This window comes from Elaeis guineensis, chromosome 14, assembly GCF_000442705.2.
Source record: "Elaeis guineensis isolate ETL-2024a chromosome 14, EG11, whole genome shotgun sequence".
In the NCBI taxonomy this organism is placed as follows: domain Eukaryota; kingdom Viridiplantae; phylum Streptophyta; class Magnoliopsida; order Arecales; family Arecaceae; genus Elaeis; species Elaeis guineensis.
Genome location: NC_026006.2, coordinates 29,892,012 through 29,911,941, shown reverse-complemented (window position 1 = coordinate 29,911,941; position 19,930 = coordinate 29,892,012).

Genomic DNA, 19,930 nt, shown 5'->3' with positions numbered 1-19,930 from the left:
GGGATTAATGCCTCTAAGGTTAAACTTGAGAAAGTTTAACAAGTAGAACCGACACAATCTAGTGAACCTACAGAATCAGATTTGATAATGTCAAATTCAGAACCTATTGTAGAGGTACTATTAAGGAGATTCGATAGAGTATCGCATCAATTAGACAGATACTATGATTTTTTGGTTCGAGATGGAGATCCTGTTGAACTCGACGAGAATAATGAGGATCCGATCAACTATATGGATGCAATGCAGAGGTTCGACTCTGATAAATGACTTGAAGCCATGAAATCTGAAATGAAGTTCATGAAGGTTAATGATGTGTGGACATTAGTTGACCCACCTAAAAGAGTTAAACCCATAGGGTGTAAATGGATTTTCAAAAGAAAAATGGGTGTAGATGGGAAGGTGGAGATCTATAAAACCCGTTTAGTTGCCAAAGATTATCACCAGTGTTATGGTATTGACTATGACGAGGGCAATGCTCAAATTCATTCGAATTATGCTTATGATAGCGACACACATGGACTATAAAATCTGACAAATAGATGTGAAAATAACTTTTCTAAATAGAGAACTAGAAGAAGAAGTGTATACGATACAGCCTGAAGGTTTCACATCTATATATGAGTCCAAAGTGTGCAAGCTTTAGAGATCCATCTATGGATTGAAGCAGACATCTAGGAGTTGGAACATGCATTTTGATAAGATTATCAAAATATATGGCTTTGTTAGGAATGGAGAAGAACCCTGTATTTACAAATGGGTAAACAACTTTGTGGTTGTATTTCTTGTTCTATTTGTGGATGATATTCTTTTAATCGGGAATAACATCCCTATATTATAAGGAGTAAAAGTTTGGTTATCATCTTAGTTTTCTATGAAGGATCAAAAAAAAGCATCCTACATCCTTGGAATGAAGATTTATAGAGATAGATTGAAAAGGTTGCTTTATTTGTCCTAGTCTATGTACATAGATATCGTGCTGAAATAGTTATCTCCTGATAGGCATGAAATTTTTCTCTTGAAGAAGGATTGTTCGACAACTCCTCAAGAGAGAGAGCATATGAGTAGAATTTTATATGCTTCAGCAGTGGATTCTATGATGTACACCATGACATATACAAGAGCAGGCATGGCATACTCACTAGGGGTAGTAAGCAGATACTAATCTGATTCAGTTGAGAACCATTGGAATATCGTAAAGACCATCTTTAAGTATTTAAGAAATACTAAGGATCAGTGGCTTGTTTATGGTGAAACTGACTTGAAACTAATGGGCTTCACCAACTTTAGCTTTCAGTCAGACCATGACGATAGTAAAAGTGTGTCGGAATATATTTTTATCCTGAATGGTGGAGCAATCTACTGAAAAAATTTCAAGTAGTACACCATGGCTGACTCTATTTGTGAGGCAGGGTATATCGCAGCATGCGATGCTGCGAAGAAAGCTGTGTGGCTGTAAAAATTCAATGACAAGCTTGGAGTGGCATTCTTCGTCGATGGCCCTATCCTATTATACTGTGACAACACTGGAGCTATCACTCAAGTCAAGGAGCCGAAGTCCCATCAGTGCACCAAGCATATTCTGCGCTGCTACCGCCTTATCCGGGAGATTGTAGATCGAAGTGATGTTGACCTTCAAAAGATCGATGAAAAAGAGAACCTATCTGACCCATTTGCTAAATTTCTTGATATCAAGGAGTTCGATGATCACAAGTTGAAGATGGGTATACGATACTGTACCGATTGGCTTTAGTCCAAGTGAGAGTTGTTGAGAATTATATCTCAAAATCAATCATCAGTCTGTTGATGATTGTGCTCATATTTATAAATTATATATGAATTTTTATTAATAAAAATTATTTGATTTTTTTATCATATTTTGTTCTTCTTATTTGAACTCCTGTGTTGTGATGAAGTCTTTAGGACTATATTTAATCGATAAAAGAGGATTTGTTATTTAGTTCTTAAAATATGTTTACGACCAAATGATATGCTGTTAATAGGAGGATAGCAATATCAAATATAGGTTGTTGTATGCCATATGGGTTGGTTGTCCTCTTAATTAAGGAGTGTGAAGACACTAGTATGGCATGTAGGTGAAATGTAGGAGTATATTCATACCGAATGTGACCATTTGCTAAGTACTCTGCTATCAAGAGTAGCTCATGAAGGGTATAGGTATAAGTGTCCCTCCAATCTGAGATCACCATGGTGACTTGTAAGCAACTCACTGTACTTTGATGTCGGACCATTTGAATTTCTAATCAGTGATAGAAGATTTTTAGGTACAGTTAAGTATTTATCAAGCCAGTGTGTAAGTCAAGACGGGATTGACTTCTCTGAATAAGTAAGAGTCAATACATCAGTGTATTTTAATTTAGTAAAATCTTGGTCAGGATAATCCATGTGATGGATTTAAAAAGTTGAAATATAATATGATCGACTATATTAGGATTGACAATTAAATCCTAAGTCACCTTGAGCATTTGGATCAAAGGGATGAATTATATGATAACCATATGTCAGTAGGTTCTAGAATGTTGCTTTACAATCTTTCGGTCTATCCGGACATCGGGTCCCATTGCTAGATGTTTACATCAATTAGTATAAAAATTTGTTCCTATGCTACTAGCTTAGGTTTGAACCTATGGGATTACATACATTAGAAGATTCGATCTAATCTGATAGCTGAAGAGTCTTATTAGATTGAGACTCTAGTGAAGAGTCCCACTGGACTGAGACTCTGGAAGAGAGTCCCACTAGACCGAAACTCTACTATTAATGGAGGATTTATTAGTAATTGGATTGCTAATTGGCTTAATTTGATTGAGCAAAGAGTTTTGGATCAAGTCTAATTGAATTAGATTCAGTTTGACTTAGATTGGGTTTGATTTGATCAAGCCAAATTGCGAGAGAAATTTGTTCCTGATTTAATCAGGATTTGGGCTTAGTTAATTCCTAATTGGGTTAGAAATTTATTGAGATGATTGGGTTCATAATTAGATTAGATTCCTTTCTCTCATTGGTTTCAAATTAGAGTTAATTTGATTTGGAATCAAATTAGAAATGAAAAGTCCCAGCCAACAGGGACTCTCTCTCTCTTGCGTCGCCCTCGACCCATACCTTTCTTCTCAATGCCAACAAGGTTTTTGTATAAGATTTTTTGGCATGAGAAGAGAGGGCGTAGATAAGGTGGGCGGCAAGCATGGTGAGTCATGATAAGTGGTATATTTTTTTATTTATTGAAGATATTTTTGGTAATTTATGGTGCTAACATCTTCTTAAAAATTTAATTTTATGAATGAATTAAATTTTTTTACAAAAATAAATAATTTTGAAAAAAAATAAAATTAGAGCATATTTATGAAAAATAGATATTAATTTAATTGAGTAATTTAAGCATCAAAATGATAAAAACTTTTTAAAAAATTTAATGTATATTTTTTTTCTATTTTTCAGGCAAAAAATCGGAGCAAAAATCGAGCCAAAATATCCTATAAAATAAAAAATATTACCTTCGATGCACGGTGGACCAGTCGCTTGGTCCACAGAGCTAGGGCAAGGTCCACAGGAAACTTCACGCGGTCCATAGAAGTGGCTCATAGTGAGAGAAAGATTTTGGATGCGATCCAATGGCTGAAATTCATTCCGACCTAGATCCGACAGTCAGCATCCATTATCGATTTATAAGAGGGATTTTTGCACAATCTAACAGCCCAGAAGTAATCCATCAAGCGATTGGATGGCTGAGGATGTTCTCAACTTTAAATAGGAGATCTTTTACGTGATCTGACGGCCAGAACTTCATCAGAACCCAGATCCAACGACTGACATTCAATCCGACTTTGACATCAGGACTCCTTTACCTATCAAAAAATTATGAAAAATTCATCTATAAATAGGGGATCTGGGAATAAGCCTTTAAGAGTAGAAAAATTGAGTAGAAAGTGAGAAAAAAAATAGAGAAAAAAATAAAATATCTTTAGGGACCCAAGGAAAAGAAGGAGAGAAGTCAGTTCGCTCTACGGAGTACGACGGAAGACGGAGAGGTCATCAACTATCTTTCTGATGAGGCTTGACTGATCAACTTTAGATTCTTATTATAGTTTTATTTTTATTTTATTTTATTATTCTCATTAAATTCTTTGTACTTAAATTTTAATTTTAATTAATGCAAAAAAAAAATTTTACACTTTAAATTTCTGTCTTTTATTTTTCGCACGTAGATGCTAGGATCTAATTAGTAGATCTTAGTACCAATTTATTTTATGCTTTTCAAATTTTTGTTATTTATTTTTATTGCAAATAGATGCTAGGATTTAGTTAGTAGATCTTAGTACCTGATTTATTTTTCATACTTTTAATTTTTATTTTTTGACTTAAATTACTTTCTTCAAAATTTTATTTTTTTTATAAAATCAAAGATTTCAAATTAAAATCTTGTCTTCTCTGTGGATTCAACTCGACTCGTTACTTTTTACATATTTTTAATTTTTATTGAAATCAAAATTAGATTAATAATCATGATGTCCTAACAACAATATCATGATCATATCAAGTCATGGTCCTTATCTCCATCCTAATTTGACTGCGATCCGAATTAGAGATAAGGAGATAACAAGGAAAGAGATCCACTATGTTTGGAAAGAAGAGTGGTGCCAAATGATTTTTTTCTTATTTTCTTTGAAGAGTTTGTTAGTGTGAGAAAGATCTAATTTCTTTCTTATGCTAGCACCTATTATTGAAAAAATTGGGATGCCATATATGGATGTGGTGTGGAGTTTTTGGCACCCCCCTCTTGACCCACAACCTTAATGCCCAACTATTTAAAGAGGGGTCTGGATGCCCCATAAGTTTGCTTGGTTGAATTTTGTTTCTCCTCAAAAAGCTTTCTCCTTTTTCCTCTTCCTCCATAGATTCTTCTTCTACTCTGGAGCATCCAAGAGATCAAAGGAAGAAGAAGAAGATCAGCCTTTAAAGATCCTTACGAGCTAGCACTTCCGAGAAGTTTGATCAGCATCCATTCTTCATGTGGACGTTCTATAGAGGCAGGACTCCTTAGTGTGGCTAGAGCAACCTGAAGGAACTCCTTTCTATGTAAGATACTTGTGGAGATCAGCAACCCACACTTCGATAATGAGTTTTGAACTCGTTAGACTACTTTTAATAGATCTAAGGGTTAGATCTAGTCTATAGCATCGATTAGATCAATATAGATTTTTTATTTTTAAATATTAAATTTATATTAAATCATATCATAGATCTTGACATGGTAGTTTAGATTAGATCTTATTCATATAAAATAGGTTAAAATATTTAATTTTAGAAGCTCCACTGTAAAAATTTTAAAATTGTATGCATAAAATTGCTAGTATTTTCTTCAAATAGAATCTATGGGGTCACCACAATAGAGGTTTCTAACAAATCAGATGGTTGAGTTGTAATTATGAATCACAATAAGATTTAATTATCAATATGATTGATGATTAATCCAATGCAAAAATTATAATTAAAAGATTCACTAAGTGTTAGTGTATTATAGAAGGATCAATTAGCAATTAGATTACTGTTTGGCTCAATTTGATTGAGCTATGAGATTTAAATTAAATATAAATAAATTTAATTTAATTTAGATTGATTTAGATTTGATTAGATCAAGCCTAATTAGTTTATGAGATAACCCAATTGCATAAGGAGAATAATTCCTACTTTGACTAGGACTTGATTGAATCAATTTCTTAATTAGATTAAGGTTTAATCCAAATTTAATTGAGTTTCTAATTAGACTAAGAATTAACTTAATTTAGTTTCTAACTAATTTTAAATTGGTTAGGATTAAATCAGATTTAAATTAGATTTAAATTAGCAAACAAATGAATCCTAGTTGGATTAGGATTTCTTCTTGGCGCCACCCCTCTTTTTGTGCCACCTAAGCCCAATGCAAAATCAGATTTGGCATATCGTTGGACTAGTCCAAGTACCTCTACACCACCTCTCTTATGTCTATTTTTGTTTGAGACCAAATCTGATTTGATCTGGTTTTGATTGGATCAAAATAGGATTCTTAGTTTGATTGGGTTTGATCCTATCAAACCTAGTCTTACACAAACTCTAGCCTTATCACCCTTGGATGCCTCCTATTTAAATAGAGGGGCTTTAGGATATGGAGAAGCATCTAAAAATCTTCTTTTTGGCAAGGATTCTCTTTGGAGTTATGAAAAAATTGTAGGGAGAAAGAGAGAAAGGTTCTCTCCTCTCCAAGTCTTCTCCTCCTATACCTTGTCTTCTTCCTTATTGAGATTGTCTTGGAGATTGAAGGAGATCTTGTTCAACCATCAAGGAAGCATTCTCTGTAAGGGAGCTAGCACATCAAGGAGAACATAGAACCTTTGATCAAATTAGACCTCGTGTGGAAATTATAGAGGTCGGACATGTGTACGGCTACATCAAAACTTGAAGGCATCCATAGATCTAGATTCGAGAAGGAATTCTGTGATTCAGGTATGTGATTCAATGATAAATAAATTTTTAATCTCTAAAATTAGATACCTTATATCTTATTTATCATCATATAAACTAAATCAATAGATATAAGATTTTGATCTATGCATGCATAGGATTAAAACTGTTTTAATCTTGACTTCCATTGCTTAAATTTAAAATTATTTTAAAATCTACATGCAAAATATCTAAAATTCATTAGTGGTATCAGATTCACAAATTTATATATATAAGAATAAGATGAGATCTAATTTCTAAATCAGATCTGAAATTACTCTAACATAAATCTGACATCAGTATGAAACAAGGTTGTCCTGATATAAGGTTTACCCCTTATGTTAAAAAGGTTGTCCTATATTGATGTTGGATATTTTGAAAAATATTTTCAATATTTTAGATCTGATTTTATTCATGTATGAGATGTATAAATACTTTTAGATCTGATATATCATGATTTGTTCGACATTGATATGAAATAAGGCTGTCATAGCAAAGAGTTTGTCCCTTATGTTGAAAAGGTTGTCCTATATCAATGCTGAATATTTTTAGATCTGATTTTAAATCATGTATGAGATATGTGATTATTAATTTAGATCTAAAAGATTAATTTTTAGATTTGATTATTTATCATATATGAGATATATGAGTAGTGGCTTAGATCTGAAATTATTTCATACATCTAAAAAATTGAAAACAAGTTTCGATACCATAAAATGCATGAGTTGAAAAGGATTTTCAAAATTTGATTTTTAATTTATATATAAGATGTATGATTTTATGTTTAGATTTGAAAAGAGTTTTGAGATTTGAATTTAATTTGTATGTATGATATATGAAAGCACGCTTAGGTCTGAAATTAGTTTCTGTGATCTGAATTTTATTCATATATGTGATATATGATTATATGCATGATCTGAAAATTATTTCAAGATTCAAAACTTACTTTTCATACAAAAAATTTAGATCTATAATTTTAGATTTAAAATCTAAAATTTATCTTTGTACATGAGGGATTGGTCATGGGTAGATCAAATTAGGTCATATAATTGGATTACACTTAGTGTCTTTGATTTGAAGATAATGGGTCTAAATCAATTTAGTAGTTAATGAAATTGAGTCATGTATTGATTAAGATTAAGTCAATAGAGCTTATGATCATACAATCATTACTGATCGAATCAATTGATACCCATATATAGAATCAATTAACCTAAGGATTAATTCAGCTCTATGGCTCGAGCCTGATCTGCCTAAGCTAACCTATTTGGATCAATTGATCAATTAATGTCTAAGGAAAATAATTGAGAGGTGGTAACTTAATTAGGACCCTTGATCCATCAAAGCGAAGCCTCCCATCGATCTCCACTTATCTAGCAAATTTGGAAGATTGAGTCTTGAATGTGGTTGCTTGGTGTTTAGTTTAGTCCATGCCAATTAGATTAGCCATGTGATGACTGATTAGATGAGATCTAAACCTAAATCTTCCTATAAATATTAAGTCTAAAGATTTTTCACCATTGTAGAAGAGCAGGCGTGCTACTAGTATTGATTGTTCTCGACTAATTATAGTGGTTCAGTTGCATTGAGAATATGCAACCATTCTATTAGCAAAGAGTTGCTCCTGGACAAGGATGGGGTTGGGCCCAATATCTATTAGGTGAGGGATCCAATGATGGCTTTGCACCTACTTGTGATAGTGGGTCGGGCTTAACTAAGGAGTGTGGTCAATATCTATCAGGTGAGCCCACATGACTTAAAAATTAAGGAGTTATCCATGCATCGATGTATGTGTTATCAATATCTGTTAGATGAGATACACGATATTGGTGGGATCGCAGTATCCACTAGAAACTCAATTGTCATATTAGGATTTTTGCTTCTCCACCCGGAGAGTGTAGGAATCCAAAAAATTAGTGGGAGCCTATTTGCTTCTAAAAATTTTTAAAACAAATATAAAATCAATTACAAATATCTAACTAGAATTTTTACTCTCTGTTATTTATTGTGTCAGCTTCTAACCTTCTATCTCGAATCCTAGATATCAACCATTTAATCAAAACCAATTACATAGACTGGCCCAAAAACCTAAGAATCATTTTTAATTTTTTAGATAATTAAATCATGTTCTCGATCAGGATATTCCTATGTTATCAACTCAACCAATATATGATCAACGAGCTATACTTGATAAGTGGATGGACGATGATAATAAGGGTAGGTGCTATATGTTGGCATCCATGTCAGATGAACTCCAACACATACATGAGAATATATACACTGTCAAGGATATACTGACTCATCTACAAGTATTGTAAGATGATCAGAGTCGCACAGTGCATGAGATGCACGATGGATAGTTTGTCGATGATCACTATTTGATAATGATCAGGGATATTGAGAAGCTTAAAAAGCTCTACATGATCATGCACAAGGAATTGCTAGTAGATTTGATCCTGTGATCCCTTTTCGATTTGTATAGATAGTTTATGATAAACTACCATATGAAAGATCATGATAGCACTAAATCTGAATTGGTCAATATATTGATAACTGCATAGGGATCTTGAAAAGTTCAAGGAGTACATAACTAGAGAGCCTAAAGAAATAAAGACACGCATTGAGAAGGCATGTCGGAATTGCTCAAAATTGACCTTATGATTTTCTTTTCTCCCAGTTAAGTGTTAGACTCTAGTGCCTATTTATGCACTTTATTGTAGGGTCTAAGGGAATATAGAGGACTAAGGAAAGGTGAAGTAATTCTTTGAGTTGGCAATCAAGTAAGAGTTACTACTTTGATCATGGGCACCTATTTTCTGCGACTACCATCTAGATTTAGTTCTTAGAGACAGTCTCTATCATTTACATAGTGATGCATCTGTGAGCTTTTTTGAGCAAGCAGTGAATGTCATTGGATCTGAGAGATTCAGAGTTGAGATAAACTTGAAGTATATGTATCACCTTAGGCTAGGTCATATAGGAGAAGAAATGATTAATAGACTGAAAAAATATAAACTTTTGGGCTCATTGATTGCTGAGTCATATCTAATCTTTGTATCATCTCTTTGAAAAAAAATGATCAACTTGCTCTTGTAGGATAAGAAAAAAAGTCCACTGAGATACTTACCCTGGTATACATTGGATGTTTGTGGTCCATTTGATGTGCTAGTCAAGGGAGGTTATCTCTACTTCATTATTTTTATCGATGATCTTTCATAGTATGGATATATGTATGAGATATAAATCTGAATTCTTTGAAAAGTTTAAAGAATTTAGATGTGAAGTAGAAAAGCAAATTGAAAAAAATCTTAAAAGTACTTCGATCAGATCGAGAATGCAATACCAAAATAAAAAATTTTTTGGTTATCTCATAAAAATGGCATAGTTTCATAGTGAAAGAACAAGACCCTACAAGCCAATCGCATATGAGATGCAATAGGGTATTTATTATAATTTATCTTTCAGACTCATATAATTAATATTTATGATATTAATAAAATAAAATTTTTGATTCATTATATGATGCATCTTGTTGTTCTTAAGATTATAATGAACCCCATAGGTCTGGGCAATATTTTTAGGGCCGTGATGAGATCATGTCAGTGAAACCTAAATCTTTGATAGCCCTAACCTAAAACATTCCTAGTTGTTGGTACATTGAATCGAGGATCAATGATACCGATAAGACTGGCATGTCCTATGTATGCTCTGAAATGAGGATGGTTGATCTCATAACCACTTGTGTGGTGACACTAATACAAGGATATGGGTGCTCATTAGAGAATGAGTTCATTGAATTGACCTATGAGAGAATATCAGATGGAGTCTTATTTATATGTCAGTTGATGATTCTCTAGTGAAAATTGTGTAAGTGATCCTTAGACCTAAGGTCACCATAATACCTTGTGTACACGGATCCATATTTTGGTTCACTACCTAACTTGATTTTTTGATCCTTGTGTGGGATATTCTAGATATGGTGAAGTATGTATAAAGGTTGTGAGTGATTAATAAAAGATCAGTTACTCCTAATAAGGGCAGCGAACATCCTATGTGATCTTATAGGTTGGTGATTCTGAAAGTCTTTGACCAAAGTAGGATAATAATTAGAAAAAAAATTTAGTATATCATCAACTGAATCATCACCTTCAAATTGAGATACATAATAATAAGTGATTGGGTTTGACATATTTCTATACTCACAACTCATCTGGGATATTGTTTGACTGAAGGAATGAATTACATGGGAACTTGCCACTGAAGGGTATTTTGATAACTTTTTATCAAAATTTTAAATCTTTTGGATAGTCATGATATATTGCTAGATATTAATCTTGACTTATAGATTCATCAAAATTAAAAAAAATTAATTTTAAAATTAATTTGAAAGAGTCCAAGTTGATTGGGACTCTTCGGGTGACCTAATCTCATCGGATTAGGGTTATGTCGAAAGTCTTGATCCACTACTGGCCAGATTTGAAATCCAATAGGTCACAGACTTTGAGATTTAGCCTTGGTTTGATCTAATTAGAGTTTAATATAAATTTTATGAGTTATTTTGATATGCTAGCACATTGTATTAACCCAAGTTCCTAAATTGATTTAGATCAAAGTGTTTGAGCTAACCTAGATCAATTGCCTTTGACCTAATGGGATTTGGTCAATTTAAATTGGATCCTTATCCAAATTGAACCAATTTCAAGTGAAGAAGGACTCCTCTACACCCACCAAAAGTCACACCAAAAAATAAATGCCACCCACCTCTTTTCAGTGTGTGAAGTTGAAGAGTCTTTCTTCATGAAGGCTCTTAATTAAACGTGTTACCTTAAAAGATAAACCAGAACTCCTATGATTTAATGCAAAAATTAAGTAAAATTTTTATGGCATGTAGAAGAAGAAGAGTCCTTATGGTATAAGTATCTAATATACTAAAAATTCTACACAATAAATTTATTCACCACATGAGAATTTGGAGCGCCAAAGGTTGGCGCCCCTTCATCTCATGACATGTCCCTTGGTCCCGATGTCCCAGATGGTTGGGTGCTATGATTTTGGGTTGAAACCAAAGAGGAGGGATGTGAAAATCTTAAAAAAAAATTTGGAAAAATCTGAGAAAAAGGCAAGGAAAAATTGAGTGGCAAAAGTTGCTAGAAGGGTGGTGAGATTTTTGGCAAGGGTTGCTAGTGTGCCCTATGGTTTAGTTTTTCCATATATTGGAGCCAAAAAAAAAATCCTAGGTTGTGATACATCTGAATAGTATCTTCTTGGTGTCATTCTAATGGTAAGATCGGAAGCAACTGGACTTTGATGCAATCATACCGCAAGTTTGAAACTGGCAGTGTTTTTGAAAAGATAATGCTGCTACAGCACACCAGTTGGGAAGGACCTTGGCCGACTTTCATGTGGATCACCATTGGAGGACTTCTATCTTGGAGTTTTGTGGAGAACACCAACATGCTATTTTTTTATTTTGGTGAAAGTATAAAATTCTATCCCTTTTGCATGCTTGTTTTTGTTTTATCGATATCGGCAAAATGATTCTAGGGTTTGAATTCTGGCTCGATAGTTTTATTTGATAAAGCTATTGATTTGTATGATTTTAAAATTTTAAAAATTATTTTTTATTGCATGGTCAGAATCCAATAGTGGTATCAGAGCTACCCTTATCTGATTTGATCAAACAAGTGCAAAGTTATAGCATAGAATCGTTCTTGTTCATATGTCCTTCCAAAAATGTTGCATTATTTTTAGCATCGGTCTTTAAACTCAAAAAATATTTTTGACTTTATATGTAGCATGATGTTAAATTTTAATTATTAAAATTATGAATTTTTATGATAATTTGAAATTTTTATTATCATGGTAGCTTGATGCTTAAATTGATGCATAGTTAAGGGTGTTATGCATACCTAATATGATTAGGGTTTGCTATATTACTTGAATATGCTTGTCATTTATTATGACTTCCATTGCACCCTTGTTTGATTTTTGACATGATAATTTGATTGCTATTATGATTAGTAAAAGCATGTCAAGTTGCATAATTTGTAGTGTACATTTTATGTAGTCATAGTTAGGATGTGTCGAGACCAGTTCAAAGTCTATATTAAGTTATAATGTTGGGATTCACTTTTAAATCAAAAATTGAATTCTTAAGATCAATTGGTATCGAGAAAAATATGAAAGATGGTTTTCTAATTAGGTCTGTATGCTGGCCTGGCCAACTCTGTTGGTGTCTAAGAAAAGCTATGGGGAGCCTCCCACCTACTTATCTGGCCAATTTGGTCTTATTAAATTTCTGACTTAGATTGATTAGTGATGTAGACATTACAAGGGCCTTCCTTCAAACTTGATCGATAGAGTATATCAAAATCTTAGTGAGCTTGTTGTGCTATCCACAAGGCTTGCTATAGAAATTGACATGATATTGATCAAGTGCATACTGATGCTTATGGCATATTTGAATAGTGTTACTTTGTTGTGCTATCCACATAGACAGTATTATTTGGGTATGATCATATAGGATTGAAGGGTCAACTTAACTAGAATACTATAGTTAGTTGTGCTATCCACAAGACTATTGTTGCCCAGCTATGCAACCCAAGAGGGGGGGGTGAATTGGGTTTCTAAAAATTTTAAGCCCAACTGATTACTTATGAAGAACAAAACAAAGACTTTAATTCAATATTAATTACCTAAAGCAGGAATGCAAGAATATAATAAAGAAATAAAGTGAAGCGATAAAGCACACCACAAACACAAGGATTTATAGTGGTTCGGTGCTAACCTTGCACCTACATCCACTCTCCAAGCTCCTACTTGGGAATTTCAATCCACTATACTTTGTATTCAACCCGAATACAAAACATCGGAAACTCCGACACTAGCTATCCCAAGCTAGATCACTTATTTCTCGGGTACAAGTAAATCCAAAACACTCCGATTTCAGGTTCGGATCAACCTTTCCTTGTTTTGGAAATCCTCCAAAAAACAAGAACTAAAACTCACAAAGAGTTAGAAAATTTTGAGCACAGATTAATACAATAACAGCTCCTTTAAATGAGCGAATATAACAGTAAAAACTTTTACTCAAATGAAGAACCCCTTTTCGGATTTTCTCAAAGTGGATGAACGCTTGAACGAATGCTTGAGAAGAGGTTGTTTGTTGATTGAAGATCTCTTGAAAGCTTTGGAAGATCTCTAGATCAAGGTTGAACAATAGGCTTGAAAGATCCTCTCTTTGAAAGCTTTTGAATCTCTTTCACAATCTCTCGTGTGGATTTTGGATCCTCTTTTCTTTTTCTCTCAAATTATCTCGTGGATCCTCTCTTTGAATTTTATCTCTCTTTTGATCTGCCGATTGATCTTCTTATTTTCTCTCCAATTTGATCTGCTATTTAATCTGCAATTTCTTTCACCATTTGAAGCATTTTATTGCATTAGAAGTAAGAGAAAATAATTTAGGCAGATAAAGAGCCGTTAGAGCAATTTTAGGAAGCATAAAAGGCAATTAAAATGGGCAAAAAAATAGCCGTTGCTGACATTTCCCATCAAAAACCAGAGAATGCATTTCTGGAAATTCTTGGCTCAAATTAGCAGGGGTCGACTCATGAGTCGACTCATGCCTTGTGGGTCGACTCATGAGTCGACTCACAGGTCGTGCCAAGCCAGAAAACTAGCATGCCAAGGAGAATTTTTGCATGCCAATCAGCTCACAGTGCCATGAGTTGACTCATGAGTCGACTCATGCACTTCAAACCTTCATAACTTCAAAAATATAAGTCCAAACACAATAAAATTTTCACCAATAGATTTCAAATCATTTGTTCTACCAAATGGTACTATCAAATCAGGATTTTAATGAAATTATGATTTTGCCCTTGAAGAGCATAAGGACTTTTTCATTTTAAAATTATTTGTATCCCTTCAATCTGCTTTGTAATCATCAAAATCAATCTAGGAGCAACAATCTCCCCCTTTTTGATGATGACAAAATACTTGAACAAAAGCATTTATGTGAATGCATTAATTTCAAAAAAATGCACTATAGGTGTATATGCTTGAAAAATATGATTCTTTTGGCATGTGATATAAATGGTCATATGCAAAAATAGTTTGTCCATTTTCATAAACATTTGAAAAGAGTATTAGATCATTTTGAGTTTAAGATATATCAGAGCAAGAGAGAAAAATAAATTTTTTAATATATCAGAGCAAAAAAAATAATTTTTACAATGTTATCCGAAAAGATTTTACAATGTATCAGAGTAAATGTTATAATGTATCAGAGAAAATTTCACACTGTATAAGAGCAAATTTTGTAATGTATCAGAGAAAATTTCACACTGTATTAGAGCAAATTTTGTAATGCATCAGAGCAAGTTAAAAGAAATTTTAAGGAGTATCAGAGTAAATTTTGTAATGTATCAGAGAAAATTTCACACTGTATCAGAGCAAATTTTGTAATGTATCAGAGAAAATTTCACACTGTATCAGAGCAAATTTTATAATGTATCAGAGCAAGTTAAATTTCTTAAGATGTATCAAGGTAAATTTCAAAAGATATATCAGAGCAAGTTTGAATTTTGAAATATATCAGAGCATATTTAAATTTTTAAGATAAATCAGAGCATATGTAAAGAAGTAATTTAAAAGTTACATAATTGCATTGTACTTAGCATTGTACTTTTGGTATTGTTCTTTAAATTCTTCAATTAATTTCTCATAATTTGTAATTTTGCTTTTGATGGGTTGCTTTTTGTTTAATTTCTCAATAATTGAATTACTTTTTGTTTAATTTCTGTTTGATGCCAAATTTCTCATAATTTGTAATTTTGCTTTTGGGGTTTTGCCTTTGATGAGTTGCATTTTGTTTAATTTCTCCCCCTTTTTCTTTCATTTGCATTTTGTTTAATTTCTCCCCCTTTTTCTTTCATAATTTATATTTTGTTTAATTTCTCCCCCTTTTTCTTTCATAATTTAGGGTTTTGCTTTTAATGAGTTGCTTGCTTTTTGTTTAATTGTTTACTTTCTTCCCCTTTTTGACATCATCAGACATGGTTAACTTTTCCTTTTTCAAAAATATTCTTTAATTTCTCCCCTTTTAGAGTATATCACAGATGTTTGCTCCCCCTTAATATAGCAATTATCAACAGCAAACAACAACAATATTTCAACAAGGAGAAAATATATAACCAAAATATGATCAATATCATTACAAAAGGTAGAAATATAGGTAAAAGATGATTTCATTAATATCATAATTGTTTCAATACATAATTCTTAAAAATAAAATTCAACCAGCTAATTGTCAATACATGGCCCCAAGGTATAGATTCTAGAACAAGATACTAACACCTAGGATCTAGTAAATATCAAGATAAGTCAATGATCGGAGTCATCAGAGATAGGGTGAGGAGATGATGGATCAGAAGTGCGTCCTCTACCCCGTCTGCCTCTGCCACGAGCAGGAGAGCGAGATGAACTGGATGGCTGAGAACGCTGAGATGCTAGGGACTGAACAAAAAGGGTGAGTCTAATAGAATCAAGTACGTTCAGTGCTCTGGAAACAGATTGAAGTAGAGCAGTGAACTGAGTGGTAGCATGCTCACTCGATCCTCGGATCTCTTTCCTCAGTAATTCATATCCACCTTCTAGTGCTCCTCTGAGCCTGCCAGCCTCTGCAGTGAGGTCTGTGACCTCAATAGTTGACTCCTGTGGCTGGGGATGGGCCAAAGCAAGGACTTGCCCCTGCAAGTCAAGAACTCTGCCAGTAAGTCTCCAGACTGTGTCCTCAAGCTGCTGGATCCTGATGGACTGATCTGATATCATCTGAAATATAGTGAAGATGTGGGGAGTAATGGTCTGATCAGAAGAGGTAGCTCCAGGTGCAAAAGAAGTACTACTCCACTGGCTAGACAGCAAAGAAGCCACACGCTGAGATATATGCTCGATCTGATCGTCAGCCAGTCTGAACTCTGAATGAGGTGCTCTGCTCTCTGGCTGATACACTGGTGTGGGCATCCTAGTAAACTCAGAAGGGCCAGCCTCAGTATCAGGGATGAACTGGGTATCTGGTGAAGCTGCCCTGAAGTCATGTACAGGAGAAGATGGACCTTCTTCTTCTACTCTGCCTTCAGTTCTGTCTTCAGCTCTTTCCTCAACTCTATCCTCAGTTCTTTCTTCAGAGCCCTTGATCCAACCACCAACAGTCTTTGTAATTCCCATTCGGTGCAGGCTGTGTTGGTTGAAAGTGTCCACATGTGAGAGTTTGGTAGGTGCCTCCCCCTCACAGCTAACTCCAAACCTCCTAAATACTCTAGTAAGGGCCATACCATAAGGCAAGTGTGCCTTGGATCTGTTCAAAGTTTCTCTCATGGCCTCTATCATAAGTGCAGGGAGGTTTAGGGGGGTCTGAGTGATGACATGAAACATGACACATACATCTCTGCTGGAAAGTAAGTCATGTCTACCACTCCTAGGAAAGAAGAGCTTTGTAACTATCTGATGCAGCACCCTCATCTCAATGGACAAAATCTTTGCTTCTAACTTGTTTAAACTTCCTGAATAAGTTTCTCCTAAGATCATTCTGATCCCCTCTTCTTTAATTGGGAGTTCCATATATGAATATCCTTCACTAGGCAACTGAAGTATTTCTCCCAATATCCTAGAATCCAAGCAGATATCAATTCCCTTTACAGTTGAAGTCACTAACCCGTTTCCATAATATAAATTCTGGTAGAATTCTCTTACTAGGTCAACATAGGTGACTTCCTTAAGAGAGAAATAGAGTTCCCATCCTTGATTTTTAATTTTACTTGCAAAAGTAAAGCCTTCTTTCTCAAAGAACCGAAAATCTATATTTTTCCCGATTTCTACTTTTCTATCAGAAAGAGGATTTACACTGGGGCTTATGGAGGATTGAGAGGGACCTTGAGTAGGTACTGAAACTGGAGTGGGAGCAGTTGAAGACTGAGCATGCCTTTTCTTTCGGACAACTTCTTCAGGCTCACGGATTGATTTCCTTCTTTGGGGAAGCTTCATCTTTGGAGCCATATCCACTAAAGTAGCAGACAAGAAGACTTGAATTGAGTGGAGGAGGGATCACAAGAGAGTGACGAAGGATTTTAGTGGAGAAAAGAAGTAGATTTTGGAAGTTCGGTAAAGTGCTAGGGCACGTTCCAACCGCGCCAAGCAAAGCGAGAAAGCACAGAAAATCCTTTTGAAGGAGGCGATTTTTGGTGGAGAGGAGGAGGGAGAATTGCTTCAAAATTAATCCTTGGATTTGGAGCAAGAAGAGTTAGAGAAGACGGCTTTTGGAAGAAGAACGATGGGAAGATGAGTCGTCTCACAAACAGTAACCCTTATAAAAACAATGAACCCGTTGAAAGTTGGTGGGATTTATAAGTTTGCCATTGAGTCGACTCATGGGGGTCGACTCATGAAGTTCAGAAAATCAGGAAAAATGTGAATAAATTCCAGAAAAATTTGAAATTTTGAGTGAAGGAATTTTGCTCAATGATAAGTTTTTAGAATGATAAATTTGAGCTTTTGGGATCAGGATAGATGTTGAAACTTGAGCTCTAATCAATTCTTTGGAAATTGAAAAATTTTAGGCAAATGGATCTAGAATTCCTAGATTTCTCCTAATTTCACAGAATCTATCCTCACTAAGGGCCTTTGTAAAGATATCAGCTAATTGATTCTCAGTGCAAACATATTCAAGAATTATATTTTTGTTTTGAGCATGTTCTCTTATGAAATGATGTCTTATTTCAATATGTTTGGATCTTGAATGTTGAATTGGATTTTTAGATAGATTTATGGCACTTGTGTTGTCACATCTTATTGGTGTTTCATTAAGTTTGATTCCAAAGTCTTCGAGTTATTGCTTAATCCACAAGATTTGAGCACAACAACTTCCGGCTGCAATGTATTCAGCCTCAGCCGTAGACAGTGCCACCGAATTTTGTTTCTTGCTAAACCATGAGATTAGGTTAACTCCAAGAAATTGGCAAGTTTCACTTGTGCTTTTTCTATCTAATTTACATCCAGCAAAATCAGCATCTGAATATCCTAATAAATTAATTTGTGAGTCCTTAGAGTACCATAACCCTAGAGTTTGAGTACCATTTAAGTATCTAAGGATTCTTTTAACAGCATTCAAATGAGATTCTTTAGGATTAGATTGATATCTAGCACATAAGCAAACACTAAACATTATATCAGGCCTACTTGCAGTTAAATATAATAATGAGCCAATCATACCTCTATAGTATTTTAAGTCTACGCTTTTACCTTCATCATCCTTGTCAAGCTTACATGAGGGACTCATTGGTGTGCCAATTGGTTTGCAGTTCTCCATTCCAAATCTTTTGAGTAGTTCCTTGGTGTACTTGCTTTGGATGATGGAGATTCCCTCTTTTGATTGTTTGATTTGGAGTTCGAGGAAGAAGGTGAGTTCTCCCATCATGCTCATCTCGAACTCCCCCTGCATAAGCTTAGCGAAGTCTTGACAAAGGGATTCATTAGTAGACCCAAAAATTATGTCATCAACATAAATTTGTATAATTAGCATATCATTTTGATTTCTTTTAATAAATAGGGTTGTATCTACATTGCCTCTTGAAAAACCATTATATAGTAGAAATTTGCTTAGCCTTTCATACCATGCTCTAGGTGCTTGTTTTAATCCATATAAAGCTTTATTTAATCTAAAGACATGATTAGGAAAAGTATGATTTTCAAATCCAGGGGGTTGTTCTACATATACTTGTTCAGAGATATATCCATTTAAAAATGCACTTTTAACATCCATTTGAAATAACTTGAAATTCATAAAGCAAGCATATGCAAGTAGAAGTCTAATAGCTTCTAATCTAGCAACAGGTGCAAAGGTTTCATCAAAATCAATTCCTTCTTCTTGATTATATCCCTTAGCAACCAGTCTTGCTTTATTTCTAATTACATTTCCATGCTCATCTAATTTGTTTCTAAAGACTCATTTTGTGCCAATTATTGAATAATCTTTAGGTCTTGATACTAAGGTCCAAACATTATTTCTTTCAAATTGATTAAGTTCCTCTTGCATAGCATTAATCCAGTTATGATCATTTTCAGCTTCTTCAAAAGTTTTAGGTTCAAGTTGAGATACAAAAGCACAATGATTAAGTACATCTCTAAGTGAAGAACGTGTTTTTACCCCATGCATAGGATCACCGATAATTAACTCCTTGGGGTGGTTGTGAACATACCTCCATTCCTTGGGTAGGTCATTTGTACCTTGAGGTTGTTCTTGAATTTATTCACTTCTCTCATCTTGTTTATCTTCTTGATCCTTGTCTTCTGGAGTTGCTGAGTCTTTCAGAGTGATCTCCTTCATACCTTCTATTAGTGGCTCTGCATCATCAACACCCTCATTCTTCCTTGAAGGAAG